Consider the following 15,805-nt stretch of genomic DNA (forward strand, 5'->3'; position numbering starts at 1 on the left):
GTCAAACTGATGGGAAGTTATGATGATTACGTGAAAGGTTACTCGTTCAGTCGGGAAAGTATTTTCTAGTTTTGCTTTATTGTGGTATTCTGTTTGTACTTTGAATTTTGTTCTCGGGGTTTGATGGGTTATGTCTCGTGTGCGGTAATGTTTGTTTTGTTAGTTTTTCACTTTGTAAATAATGGGGTCCTCCCGTAAAAGGTAGTAAATAAATAAATAAAAATGTAATGAGAAACTAGTGTGTAAAGCGATCGTCCTTAAATTACGTAAGGCTTTTTGAGGAGGGGAGGGGTCGCGAATTTCTTATGTTTTCTTATAAAAGAGGAGAGGGAGTCAGGTAGCATTTTGCGTAATATTTTTGTAACCTAATTTTCAATGTGAGTAGCCTAAAAATGATGTTTCATCGCACACACGAAACCGAGTTAAATGAATTATATGAACCTTTAATAGAATTTTAAGAACTGAAAAAATGAAATGTAAAAAATATTACGTAAGTAAAAAGGGGGAGGTTGTTGGAATATAAATTCTTACAAATTCTTATCCTGGGGGTGGGAGGATGTAAGAAATCGCAAAAATTACCCTTACGCAATTTAAAGACGGCCCCAAAGACCGCGAAGAAGTGGTCTTGGTCTTTGCATGTACTTTCTTACCAGATCAGACACGCAAGTAGAAACGTTCAGTATGTGATCAAACGCAGCCACTAACGTCACATTGCAACTTGCGCTGCCAATACGCGGGTTACTATGTGGGTATTAAAAACATACCACGCCACTTGAGAACGTCAAGATGATCGTGTCGCGACCTAAATAATTTTAACTATAAAAAAATTACCTCAATCAACAGACGTCGATAGGAGGATGAATCTGTAGCTCTGTTAATTTCATACCCTGTATATACGTACACCGTGCACGTCCGTAAACCACAGTGTTTTATGAATACGTGAATTTACTGCTTAATCAGCCGAGGCGGTGAGGCCGCGCAATTAAAACGCCATTAAGCGGCCCCATAAAAATTCCCTGGTAAAATTCGGCGATATCGGGTTACCGGAGTTTTTCTTACAGGCTTCTCCTCGGGGTTACGGTCTATAGGATGCAGGAGTTTATAGTCACCCGAGAGGATCCTACAGGCGCATTAAAGCTGGTGCTCGGTTCCCTCGCTTCGAAAGTTTTCCCCGATACACGTGTCGTGCATCTTGTTCCGCTCTTACACGACAACGACGCGACTTGCTATTTGGCACACTCGCTACCTTTGTCAACCAACTTTCTCAATCTCAATGCCTTGTTATTCAAAGCAGCTAAGCTTCGGTACCACCAAGCATCCGTCGGCAAAGCCAGCGACTGAGGTACAAGTTGAATCGTACTCCCATGGGAAGATACCTTTTTCTAGCGATCCTCAAATTAATCGTAACCCGTAACAGCATCCTACGCTTTACAATGCACCTGCTGCTTCAGGAGTACGATAACACTGCCGCGTGTCCGTCGCTGCCAGATAAGCGATCTCCGTCCCACATCGTTTCTTTGATGTTGCGCGATCATTATGTTCCTAAAATTGTTTTTTCACCCGCTAGAAGATCAACGTGGCCCGAGGGCAGGCTTCCCTAACGGTACGTCAGTTCATCGGGAACAGGTGATTAATTATTCGGACGGGTAGGCGTGGGACGTTATCGACAAATTCACCTTGAGTAAAGGCACTAGCCAGGGGAACGAACTGCCTTCTCCCCTTGCTCCCCGTCGAACACGCTTACTAAACTCTCCGCCTCTCCCCGCCGTTTTATCTGACACGCCGGTCTCTGTCTCTCTTCCCTCCTCTCGCGCCTCTCCCGTGTCTACGCTCGTAAATAAATAAAAACGTGAACGTTGACTCGTCCGCCTCCTCTGCCTTCCCCACCCGTGCGATCGGCGCCTTTGGGGCTCTCCTAATTTTTACGATGTCCCGCGTATCTAAAAAGTCCGCTCCTATCTGCGCCACGTAGAGTGAACTTTATTGGTCCCAGCAACGGAATCGGAAAGGAGCCTTTCAGCTCACTGAAGTAGGCACGACAACGTGTTCCCGGATTCCACGGGTTCCCTCGCTCCCCGTGGGTCGGTCCCAGTGGAAATTGACTCCACCGTCCAGCCGTGGAAATCGATGTTCCCGCTGTTTCACGACCCCGAGATTTCGTCCCGAATAATGAGACTGGGCCGTGTAACCGCTTCACCATCAAGCCTTACGCTTAACGTCCCGGCGAATTTACGGAAGCCGTCGCTAATTTGCGCCGAGCTTGTTTAAGCGAGCATTAACGCGCCCCTTTCGCCGGGATGAGCGTCGTTCTTGAGGCGATACCAATACGTGAATCTGAGGATTCGCTACTTACGGAGCGGTCGCGCGAAGGCTTTCGGGGATAATTGAAAGGCAATTAAAATTCCTGCTGGTCGTAGTCACGGCGATAAACGAAATTTCGCTTTGTGCTCGCCCACGGTGATTTACACCGACGTGAATCCTACCTTAATTATACTTCTTTATAGTTCGGGGAACCGCGAGGGTCACGTTTCCTCACCTACGTTTCCCCCTTGTTCGACGAAGATTATTTTCATTCACTTCCTCCGTTCTGTTAGCTCGAGCGTGACTTTGGAGGATTTGTCTGTCTTCAGCATCCTCGTACTTCTGTACGTCTCTTCCCGGACAGAAGACACAAGTCAATTAAAGAGAAACATGTTTATCCTCGTCGCGTTACCCGACGGAAATCCACTTTCCTCCGATAGCCTTTCCTCCCTCTTCTCGCCTGTCCATCGTTTTTGCCTTCCTCTGCACCGTTCTCCGGAGGGTCGAGCACCCTCGAGGTCATCGACTCTCGCGGTTCATCCCGGGGTCCTCCGCGACGAGCAATCAACGTCATATCTTTCAACGGATACGAGCCGCGGCGAGGCAAGAAGAGGTTTCTACGACTGCGAACACCCGACAGATCCGGAAGCTTTCCTGATCGATTCTCGATAACCAATCGAGCCGAACGGTAGTCGCTAACGAAATGGCTACCCCGTTCCTCAATTACGATCAAGCATGCCCCCGCCACTTCTACGAGCTTCTAGGATAGGCCATGTTTCTTCCTGCCAATCTCTTTTCCTGTCTACGAAGCGTCCGTCCTAAATCCATTATAGTCGCATCGAAATCAAGTGGCTTCTCAGAACCACTAATAATCTGTCCCTATCGCACCCTTTAACCCTTTTGTCACTCCACTCTTCTGTAATTGCTCTGTAGCTAACGGAGGAGTCACATTTGTGGCGCGCAATTTCTTGTTTTCATTTCTACTGCAGCCAATGATATCGAGTGTCCAAAGCAATATTGTAGAGTGTGTAATTAAACACTTAACGATCTGAAAGGCTAGCAATCAAGGGCATCGAGATCGGAAGTGTTAAAAGGAATCCTGATTAGCCTCACAATAGGTTCTCCGGGTAAAAGAGAATTCTCCCTTGGCGATAATCGAGCGCCACGCGCATAAATCATCTCGACTTTGGATTTTTCTCTACCCGGAACTGGCCAGCCTCCGATTCAATCCTAATCTCGGCTCTCCCTCTCCCTGGCTACCCGTTGATGAGCTTTTCCGCCTGTCTTGATTGTTCCCTCGCCTCTTTCGTGGCAGCGGGTCGAGGTAACAAGCCTCACGTAGTGGCGCGGTTCATCAGGACCAGAAAGCAAAGTGGACGATACCGCAGAGAAAGGAGAGAGGCAAGGGGGCTGATGGCCAAGCACAAGGTGGACGCGACTTCTCCATCGCGTCTCTTTACTTGCGTCGTCGCAAAAAGTCCTCTGCTCGTTAGATCTGCTCGCGATATCGATATAATTATTCCCAAGAACTGATCGCTCCGGAGGATATCGATGCACCTCGGTGCGACCTGGACTTTCTCCGACGCCAGATTCCTATTTTTCCTCTGCCTCGTTTTCAGAAAGCAACTCTGTATCGACTGAAGAATTCACTTCCAGCAGAGAACGCTCTGACTTTCTCCAACAATGTCTAATTGCGAAGTATCATAGACTGTTTGGATATCGCGAAACGCACTTAACAGTGGATAAAATTTATCTCGGGTTTCACGGTAATTATACAGGCGCTCCTATCTTCCGATGTATTAATATCGAAGTTTTATAATAACCAATGGCGAATGGACGCGATTTCCCCTCGCGCTTATTGACCAATCTCCAGCGAAAGTTGCTTTATTTGGTCGGGGCAACATTCGCGGAAATTATTGCACGGCACACGAGGTCGCGACACTTTGTTTGCCGCGGTAACTTTCTTCCAGAAAGGTGTCCGTTAAACGCAGGCGGGCGTTAGAACGAACAAAAAGGATCGTTGCCTGATGTAGACCGTTTCGATCGGTTCAGTGAGCTGATTCGAATCAGCAACGCGTTACTGTCCGTCGTTTTTGCGCGGCATCGAAAGCCGAACGGATCGGAATTAAAGATTTTCTGTGATTATCGTTTGATTTCGTTACGCGAGCTTCCCGGTGTAATCGTTTGTAGGAAGTGAGCAGGGCTGTACAGCCTCTGATTAAAACCACCGTCATAAAATCGATTGTAATCCCCCAGGAAACGCAGAAAAATGTATTATTGATGAACAAACGAGACCTAATGAGTCCGCCGGTCGCTGGGTAAAAAGTTTCACCAGAAATTAGCCGTGACGGCAGCGCTACAGTTAGGCCGAACGAGCGTATAAGCAAAAACCGCAATTATCGAATGGGGTAATTAAACTCGCGCAGCCGTTGTTCTAACCATAGGGAGGCTCGCCTATAGCCTAGCCACAAAGGAACAGTTTAGACTCGATTTGGTGAGAGTCGACCCTCGATGCTCCCATTACCCAAGAATCCATACTTCCCTTCTACGTCTGTGCCTTCGACAATTAACTGCGCATACACTGTGGAATACTAATATACTGCTTCTTCATTTCGAGTAGCTCTCTGCCCTTGCAGTCGTAACTACCAGACACTTCGTGAATTCGTCTGATTAACGGCCCCACTGAAAAAGATTGCTGACGTATCAAAATCAGTTCTCAGGCGCGACCGCGGGCGAGTTCTTCGTGCCAAGCTCCACCCAAGCCGCAGAGCAATTTTCACACGACGCTCGCACGGACAAATCGCGGTTCTAATTGGCGAGAAAAGGTTTTTCCCCGCGGGTACACGCGTTCCAGCGTCCAGGTCTCCTCTTTCCGGAATCGTCCGGACCTGAGCACGCCATTGAAGGCCATGCGCGCTGTTTCGAGAAATGAAATCTCCCGTCCGCGAGGCTGCCTCGAGATGCTAAAGGAATCAAATCGCATTCCCAGCGTCGTCCCGGTTTCCCTAGGGAGCGGTCGCCGCCTCCTTCTTCCATCGTGCGCTCGAGTCGCGCCGCTGAATCGGGAGCTGATCGCGAAACCGGGAGGCCACGATTCCAGGTACAATGGATTCCTGGCTTCCTACACGTCCCTTTCGACCGGTCGACCGGCATCGCTAATTGATGAAGATGTAGTACGCGCTTTTTTTCATAATTTCACGGCGAGGGAGCGAGCGCTCCCCGTAGGAGTACGTAGCTGCAGCGTTCCTTTCCATCCTCTCGGCCAGGCGAGACGCGCCGCCTCCCGGGATCCAATATCATTTCGCCGTTGCTCATTAGTTTGCTTAGACGGTGTAAGCTGTAATTACGCAACATCACCGTGATGATGGTGTATGGACGGTCGCGGTGTAGCGGGATGAATCGACGGAAATCGATGGAAACACGCGGAACGACTCCTATCCTATCCCTCGATGAGTAGGTAACTACACCGGCATTCAGCTCTGTTTGCGCGCGAGACTTTGTTGCTGCGTTAATCGTAAGTTTGTGGAAGACGCGTATAATGACTTGGTCGTTACAAGTGTGGGGTGAGTTGTCCCTTGACGGGTGATGTTTATGATGCATCGCGCGTTGCGATTTTATGCTTGTTACGCGAGGTTGACTGACACTGTGGATCTTAGTGATTTTATTTATGACCCTTGCTTCCGAGGAAATAATATGGAATTTTATTTCAAAGAAGGCTGCGATGTTTCCTTCGGATAAAATGTCCACGCGCCTCTCTTCATGTGGGTATCCGTGAATAGTTAGTGTACACAGATTTTTTCATTTATAATTACAGGGTCTCCACCGTGTTGTGCTACCTACCCAACTGCTGCTGTGAACTGTAGCGGCGCGAACCCGTGGGACGGTTTCCAATTTCTCTTCGCGGTTGGGCACGTAAGTACAGTAGATAGCTGTTAGCCCCTAGCTGCGGTTACCGCGTGAAGTTTAACGTATTAGAGGCCTAGAGGCCTTGGTGGACCTCTCTTCGCCCTCCGCGCGTCTTCATTTCGCATTCAACGTAGAAAAGCGTGGTTTCCCATTCGACATAGCTTATCTACCTCGGCGGTGATTCGCGATAAAAGCAAATTTCGTGTTTTTTGTGCCCATTCGACGAGGAGACCAGCCTACTTAGCTATTACGCGATTCACGAAGGGTGTAATCACTCGGCCGTGACATTGCGAGATTACAGTAGAGCAAAACGATATGAATTTGCGAGCTACGGCTTATCAGTGGAGAACATGGAGTTTAGTTCTCGACTCAAAAGATTATTAGCCGAGTGGCTATATAACAGCTGTCGTTAGAAATGCCAGTCTCTATTCGCGTCAGGTGAAAATAAAGATGAGAGTGTGAATATCCCAATATCCAAGTTCAGTTCGACGAAAAATGTCTCTCGGAAGATTCCACGACCGTTCCATCGTCGATTTCGCCTTATCTATCCCCAAACAGCTGCATAAATCTCGACCCGTTTGCGTTCGTTACGGGGCATACATATCTCATTGTACCAGGAAGGCAAGAATGTGGCTGATTTATATCTCCGATATGCCTTCCCCGTACCGATGTTGCAAATTTTGTCGTCCTTCCCAACACGTTGCTACTTCCAAGCGATTGCATGGCCTCCTGCTGCGAAGTCAGTGTGCAACCGAGCTTCCAGATCATCAGGCTCCATGCTCAGAGGAGCATCATTACGACATCGATGCACATATCCATTGAGACGCTCGAAAGAATATTTTTAAACGATCACATAGGTGGGCACCTATAAAGTATCATCGTATTCTATTCTAGCCATCGTTGTAAAATCAAGCCCAATACATAGTTCTATACAGGGTGCTGTTAAATAATTTAGACAAGCTCGACATATTCTACAAATCATAGGCATTACCATGTATCAAGTCTCTTTAATTTCGCTAGTCTGAAATTTCTGTGTCTTCCTCACCGTTTTCGTGGTCTGCCTTTGAAGCAGTGCTTTTTCAACCTTTTTTGAGTCGCGATCCCCTTTTATAATATTCAAGTAACAGTGGATTCAATGCGGTAAAGAAAACACGTTAAAAATAGGTATTTCAGACTATAATTCTTACTTAATAATATTAAAAACAAGCCGCGTTGACCCCCTAGAAAACACTTCACCACTCACCGGTTGGGTTGCACTGCTTTAAAGCGAATAACAGGGCACCCTGAGCACTAACCGAAGAGATCAAAGACACAGCAGCAGGATAGCAAAATGGCATACTCAGATTTACTCCTCACTAATCCTCTAGGTATAATAGAACACACCTACAAAATTCGACTGAACAATAAGCAATTCGGAAACACCCTGCGCATCGCATTTGGCGCGAGTGTCCCTCGACTCGCATCCTCGGCCACTGGACTCGCGTAAAATCGCGTAGAAGTGGCCCATAGAAAAGCAGGGACGCGCCGGAACCCGTAAGACGGCTACCGAGTTACCGGTCCCCGGTGTTCCAGGAATAATAACACAACGGCAGAATACAGGGGTATCAACAGCTTTCTCGCCGGAATCCCGGCGCACCGGCGCGGCGGCCTCCCTCTATTCGTAGAGGCTTACGTTTTCATCGGGACGCTTGATAAACGGCGACATAAATCCAGCGTGCAGCGTTCGTTAGAATGGATCTCCCCGAGCGGAGGTTGCTCTTCATCATCGTTCCTGGGCGCACAGAAGACGCGGTGGGACGGTCGGCGGCGAGGTGGGTCGAAGGGAGAGGTGATCGTGCATGAGCCCGCGTGTAGAAGTGCGGATACCAGAGCGATCGCGTGGGCGTTACACGTTCTCTCGTTATGGGGGCCCGTCGTATTCCCGTGTAGATCGGGTCCTGTCCACACCTCGGTCTCCCGGGGCACGGGAGGACCCCCTCTATACGTCGATATCCTCGACCTCGTAGCAGCCGATACGGAGGATACGAGCAGGGACGATGCGGCTCCCACATGCCCACCTACGTGGACCTTCTCGCGGGACACGAAACCACGGGGCCCACTGCTCACCCAACGATCACACGGCGTCCTGGTCCCTGCCTGCGCGCGTGTGTTCACCGCGGATCTACGTGAACGTCGTTTGACGAACGTGAAAGGCAGCGCTGCAACCGCGGCGCAAATTTGACGCGGCTTCCTGGCGTCGCGGGGATGAGAGAATCTCACGGGCGCGCGAAGGGAAACGGATGCGTGACTCGGTTGCCTGCCATCCATTTTGTCGTTTTGCGTTGCTGCGCCCCGTTCGTTTGTTCGGCTTCTCTGCGATTACGTGGTTCGTTTTGGAAACGGTGGAGGGCTCGTAGTTTCGGGTGGTGGGTAGTGGGCCGGCTTGTGTATTAGGTCGGTGCGAAAGTTCGTTCGCTCACTGCTATTTACAGTGAGCTGATGTTAGATGCAGGGAAATGTCTATTTCTGCTACACCTACTTGCATTTTTACCAGAGAAGTGGCAAGAGGTCATACATACGCGAGAGAAAAATATTTTGATTAACCCTTCGTGGTCACACCTTTTTATAATCACAAATTGGTCACACGGGGTTCACTGTACCCCAGCGTCATTTTTTCAGTTACCATTTTCGTATTTTTGAATCTTTTAACTTTTCAGTGATAATTGTACGTTCGTAATACTTATACAAGCATGGTCTGATAGTCTTCTTCTAGAAATGTAAATTTTGATATGATAAAATTTGTAGTTGATAATGAGCGATTTTCCAAGTTTGTGGGAAAAAACGATTTTTTAATTTTTTATATTTTTTTTCTTGCAATAAATTCCCTTTGGAAGTCGTAAGGGCACGACATTTTAACTCGAAAATTATTCTTGGGGTACAATACACCCCGTGTGACCAGGAAGGGTTAAAAAAAACTTGAAATACCTATATTTTTACTGTCTTAAGAATTTGGTTCAATAGAGCGAACGAACTTTTGCACCGACCTTATAAAATGCACTGACTCGTGCGAGATATATGTAATTAAAAGGCACCTACCTATAGCTGTTAAAGTAATCGATGTAGGCATAAGGGATAGTGTTCACTTTCACTCGATTGACAGTTCTGTCAATGTCAGGGTTTTCATAGGACAGGCTATGTGTAGGAGTGTGCTCATCGACTCGACAAAAATCGGCAGCATGCGCTAGGTTTAGAAATAGGGTAGGAGACTAAAGGAGCTCATACACGTATCGATACATATCTCAACGTGTGGGCGGTAGGGTGGAACGAAATATAAGGGCAATTTTTTTTTTATTATTCATGACTTCTAATAGTGGGCAAAAGTTGCCTTTTATAATGTTATTTAAGCTGTGAAAGTTTGATCTTGATCAAATTTTTTTTTAGGTGTCGCAAGCCATTAAAAAATTCATATTTAGTGATTGTGTGACTTTTGACTGCCTTGCGACACCTCAAAAAATTTGTTGATCAAGATCAAACTTTCACAGCTTAAATAACATTATAAAAGGCAACTTTTGCCCACTATGAGTAGTCATGAATAATAAAAAAAATATTTCGCTCCTATATTTCGTTCCACCCTTGGAGACAAAAGAAAGATGTTAGTAAAGTACCTAATTGTATAGAGAGAACGATTTCATTCGTATTAGTTGATCACAGTTCCATTTCTCGTGTCCGCGTCGCGAGTGCAGATGTTGCGAGCCACGGGAAGGGAAGGGTAGCAGGGGCCTGTGCGATTTCGCAACGCTCGTTCTCGCTGGCAAAGCCGCAGGTGTGTCCGTGGCTGATCGATCGACGCCGCGAAGACGTGACAACGAACGTCAGAAAGGACGAGCCGGCTAAGTGGGTCGACTCTGTGTTAGGGCAAGCTGGACGTCGAAAATTAAAAGGCACAGGACGCCGGTGCCGTTTGTCGTACTCTGCTCGCCCGACTGTCTTATTTCACGAGGAATGGGTGGCGCGGGACTTCAGCTTTTATTTCCCCGTTACGTGTTCAAGTGATCACAGATACGTCTCGATTAATATTTCGCAAACCTGATCCCGAATTTTTGTTTCCGTGAGCATCCCAGGCTGACTAACTCTTTCGTTCTAGTTTATTATCACATTGCAATCTGTGGAATGATTAAAATAGTGTGAGGTTGAAATTGAACTGGAATAGTACGCTCAAGTGTCTTTGCGTTGGGAGTAGCAAAGAACACAGTAATTTTAATTAAGGACAAGTGCTCTTTATGTGCAGAAATATTTTAGTACAATAGTGGGTTTGCCACATTATACACCTTTTTCTGTCTTTATTCTTGCTCTCTCGGTTCGCCATGCTTGGCCTTATTGTAACTGATACAATCGGGTTCGGAAGCCAGTCGAAATTGCGTCGGTGTAAAAACTGGAACCCCCTTCGCGTGTATCTGTCAAAACAGATTTTTTTATCGATCGATCTACCTCGCCAAGGAGCTAGGCTGCCGAGCGGGGATCGATATATCACTTGACGCCTTGGGGTCAGAAGGCGTAGCAGCTACGGGGATTCTTGATGGCCCGGCGATATCGGTTTTCGTTTCACGCGACCATATTCGCCCCCTGCGCCTGCAAGCGCGCACGACTTCGCACGTGTGCGTGGCCCGCAAATCTTAATATCCCCTCGAACTAATTAAAGGCTAAACGATGTCACCCGCGGCGATCCACCGTCCTGTATTCTAATGAGGGAACGTCGGCTTCCTCTGTTACAGCGGCCGAGTTTCTTAATAAATAATTTAACGTGCTCCTGATGCGAGCTCGAGATGCTGCGGATTACTCCTTGTCAAAGTATACATTGGTGTCTGTTGTATTAATTCAGTACGAGGGATCGCTATTGCATCCATTATTCAACGATTTACTCGCCGTCAAATTCAAGGGGTAAAAAGTTCTGAGCAACTTTTTCATCATAACTCGATTGTTTCCCTATACCTCAGCAATATACGATAGAAATAAAATGAACGCAGGATGTATAAAGCTTCCTAAAAGTCTAGAAGTTTGTCCGATATAAAGACTTACCTAGACTTTTAGAAAGACGAATATATGAACATAAAAGAAATATTTTTTCATCTCCCCCACAACATACGGCTTTAACCAAACATTCGCTAGAGTTTGATCATAGGTTTGACTTTGACAATGTTAAGATTGTTGATAAAGAAACTAATTTAAATCAGAGAATTCTTTTGGAGACAATTCACGTGATCAAACAGCCTAGCGTAAATCTTAGGTATGAAACACCTAAAATACAGGAATATTACGCAACATTACTAAAGAAGTAATGTCTTATGATGTTTTTGCTCCATAGAATTACATATGATCTAACTAATTCCTACATATCAGTTTATTGGTATGTAATTGTTTGTTTGCACGTTAACACCTTTAAGAGTGTATATAACACACCATATGAGCAAGAATGTTTGGTTACTGTAGACTGTATATCCTTTAATTTTGAATTTCGGGGGTTTTAGATATGTTTATAACTGTCAACGGTATTCACCCCTTTTTCACCTTCTAAAAGCAGATGTGTTGTTCACGGTTTACCTTAGTCTTATTCCAGTCTCGCGAGTCACACGTTGTGCCAGAGCACGGTGACTTATTTTCAATACTATACGCAGTATTTTATATATGTTTTTAACATTCCTTGAAGATGATCTAAACCAAGATCGAAACGTCGGAAACTAATATATATAATTAATTAATTGCAAAATGCCTTTGATATATTATTTTAATTTATTAAAATAATTGTTTTAATCTGACCGATCCAGTGCGCCGATACCATTGTAGTCTTCCAAACAGGAAGTAAACTTACAAGTACGCTGTCTTTAGAGTGTCTAGATTAACGATAGCAGTTAATTTGAAATCGAGGCTATTTACAATTAAATATACCTACACTTAGACGGAGTGACCAGAGGCACCAGTCTTCTTTTCGATCAACTCGCGAAAGTTTCTCGTTAGCCAGCACGCACGGGGGACATTAATTGCTCCTGGCCGGACTTCGACGCAAGACATCCCTAATCGTCTGTCTATCTGGCCGAGACGCGAGTTCCAAGAGTCGCAATTGCACCGAGTGATAAGCGCTCCCTTCCGACGTTGCGGCCGCGGTGCATGCCCTGCACACGAAGGCTAAAGGCATCAGTTCCAGGACGGGAGAGGATATGTTCCCACGTGAACGGAGCTAAGACCACCTCGGGTTCGGCTACCTATTAGCAATTATCTACCTACGCGAGTTGATTTTCACGCGAACGGCGAACGAGATCCTTCTGTCTTCATTACCTCGGTCGCATTAGGCGATTGTGTTCTTGCTCCCTGCCTCATTACGGCTTCAAGAAATATCGACCCCTGTGAGGGTTGAAGTGTGAGAAACGACTTGCATGAAAAACCTATGGAACATATAGTAATACTTTTGCAACCCCTCGAGCTGCTTCTTTTATCTTTCTGCAGAATTTGTATCTCCTACCAGAAATCAAGATTACTCAGTGAATAATACCGATGTCGCACTAGGTATTCATACAATTAGTCTTCGTGTCCAGTGATATGCCCCGCGAAGCTACAAACTTTCAATCTTTGACTTCGATCAGCGACATTTGTATTTGGATTTCAATTATCTGACAGGTAGACGTTGCTCTTTAAAAAAAGACTCTGTCGATCCTTCAGAAATTGCACGGTGAAGTGTAAACTCTGCGGAGCAGCAGGCTGAAATCGATCCGCGTGTCGCGACCTCTCAATGCCCTAGGGGCTGCATCGCGGCAGGTGCTGGTGGGTCCTCTGGTTCGGGCCCCTGGGGCCCCGTTCTGGTCCCCCACCAGCTTCGACTCCCTGCGACTCGTTCGGCAGACTCGTTTGATCACCGCCGCTCACGACTCTCCTTCAGGTACACTGGGACGGTAATTATTATACTTGCGTAACCGCCCTCGAGGCGAGATATACGTGTACGCTCCCTGGGAATAAATATGCATCCGTTGTGACGGCCTGTTGTGTTCGTGAAAGTCGAATAAACGCGACGGAAGTGTCGCGAAATCCTCGTTTCGCAAGGTGTAGATAGTATATCGGGTTAACTATCTCAACGGGTTCATTTGCTAAATTTCGATCAGTTGGGATTCATTCAGGCCCCAATCAAGTGGCGGCTCGAAAAGCTTTGCTACTACTGACAGTCTGCAGAATAGAACAAAAAGTAGATTTTAATATCTTAAAGTAATCCTATCTTAAAGCCCTCCGCCATTAGGTAGGGTAAGGGGCCCAAATTTCGTCCCCTCGCCTAATTTCGTCGCCCTGAATTTCTCCATTCCTATAATTGTATTTTCAGTGTCATCTGGTGGTAATTTTTGCATTAGTATACGTCAGTATTTTTTTTACTCGTAGAAGTGAATATTATTTCGATTTCGAAGTTGTAGTACTTTTTCGGGCACGTAAAAAAAATCAAGAAATATAAATGTCTGTGTAGTAGGTGCGTTTTTAATACATCGTCCACAATGTTGAATTGGCCATTTGATTTTTTTTCGTGAATTTTGAAAATCTAAGTTCAAATTCGTTATTAGCAGTCAGCAAAACCCCTGGAAATAACTGTTTTAATTATCGGAATGACATAAAAGTCTATACATCGAAGCGTATGGGCTGACGCGTTAATGAATGTTCACTTCTTTCACCTCTCATATCTCAGAAACTAATTGTCACCTCAACTTGAAAATTTATCGGGATTGATGTCATCATAAGCTATCATTCGGCTCAAAATTCAGTTCCAAAATCGTAGCACCAAAACGGGGCTAAAAAGGCTTCATTTTGGGGTTACTCTTTCCCCATCGCTGGTCAGCCACCCTGCGACTTCCTCGTTCAGTTTTCGTGGCAGAATTTATGCCGATTACCCGGGGCGATCTACATACCGAATCGCCGGGGCGATAATGTATTCGATCAGTGGGTAAATTAACGATACTTTATTGCTCGCCGTGCAATGCCCGCCCATACGCGTCCGCGCGTCCACCGGAGCGGATCAGAATTCTTGAATTTCCTCGTGGAACATCATGTATCTGTTGCATCACACGCGAGATACAAGGAAAAATAACGACACGCGCTAAACGCGCTGTTCCGGGTCAGTTGGCGCGAGCTGCTTCCAGCGAGTGCCACGGTACGACATAACCAAGACGTTTCAGCTCGTGAAGTTTCGCGATCGAGCCACCGCTTTCCCGTCAGGTAACATGAATCGTTACAATTTACTGGCATATCAAACCAGCTGCGTGATTTTAATCAATTTCTCAAACACCTTAGAAATCACACAGATTATTGAATTCCTAAGCGCTAGTATTGTAAATAGAACTCGTGGCGCTGGTAGCACTGTGGCCCGATGGAAAGAAGACGGTTGAAATATCAAAGGGGCAAGAGGGGTTTGCTTACTTTGTATTCGTCGACGTTGTCGCGCCGGCCAATAGGGATATACTATTCGGACCTGATATTCGGACCCCGGAGTTTCTCGACCGACTTCTTTCCATCGGGGCACAGTAAAAGAGTCCTCGTAGAAAATACTGTAAGTGCCAAAAATCAAATTCTATACTATAGTATTACCATTGGCACGTATTCTGATAGAATTTTTTTTCAATTTCGGCTTTTGCAGTGTTTTCTACAAGGACCCTTCAGTTCGTTTAGAAGTGAATTTCCAAGTTAACTAACAAATTAACAAAAAAGCTATGCTCTATATTCTTAATTTGTTTGTTCGCCAAGAATCAAGCCCTGGCGGGTTTTATCAGGATTTACCGGGCACCCCGTAGAAAACGCTGGAAAGAGTGGAGTTTAAACGTTGGAGAGCGGCACGCAGCTCGTACTTGCAGTGACCGTCAATACCTGATGGCCTGAGGGCTGCCGGAAATGGGTGGTATCACCCGCTACCACCGACGTCCGCCTCGTTTCCTCCTTTTTCGTCAGCGCGTACACACGCGATCGAGCGGCGCGGTGCGCGCGTGTGCACGCGGTTACCTGTTGCCGGGGTCCGTAGCCCCGCCAGTCCGCTCCTTCTTGCTCGTAAAACCAGGAGTGCAGGATACGTGGAGGGAAAAAGGACTGCGTGGCGAGGATTTCGTGGAAGCCGACGGGACGTTAACGTAAATCGTCTCGTGTTTAACTTCTTTTACTTCGGGTGGGGAGGGGCCCTTTCGTAATTTTCTGGTATTAGTAATTTTCTCGGTGGCCGCGTATCGGGACGGGCCGCGAGCCGGCGCGGACTGGCATGAAATCAAGGAAAGTCGTTTAAGAGAGCTCGCGCAATCTTTTCGCCCCGCGCGCACAGCGTTTAACGATTACCGCAATTATCGCTATCATAAGTATCGCGTGGAACACGGCGATGCGCCAACGACCGCCCCGTCCGACAGAATCAGACAGTATCTCCCGATCCCCCCGTTATCGTTATCTAAATTCGCCAGCTAATAAAGTTAGAAGTCCTAGACACGGCCTCGCCGATAGCACGGGTTACAACTAAATTACCCAATCGAGCGTACCTCGATCGGGAAAGTGAGCGAGGTCGTAAGCGTCCGCGGGGGGAAAAAGGAACAGGTGACTATCGAAACTCGTCGGTGAATGT

The 15,805-nt window shown here is 46.6% G+C and overlaps 1 long non-coding RNA gene across 3 annotated transcripts in view; it reads left to right on the forward strand.

Annotated features, from left to right (window-relative positions):
• The window catches only part of LOC143366221 (uncharacterized), a 153,613-nt gene that overhangs the window by 51,503 nt on the left and 86,305 nt on the right, over nt 1-15,805 (forward strand). For all 3 annotated transcript variants that reach the window (XR_013084690.1, XR_013084689.1, XR_013084691.1), the window contains exon 2: nt 6,116-6,213. This is a non-coding gene — a long non-coding RNA (uncharacterized LOC143366221). The remainder of the gene's footprint in view (nt 1-6,115; nt 6,214-15,805) is intronic.

The sequence above is a fragment of the Andrena cerasifolii genome, chromosome 1 (genome assembly GCF_050908995.1).
Source record: "Andrena cerasifolii isolate SP2316 chromosome 1, iyAndCera1_principal, whole genome shotgun sequence".
NCBI lineage: Eukaryota > Metazoa > Arthropoda > Insecta > Hymenoptera > Andrenidae > Andrena > Andrena cerasifolii.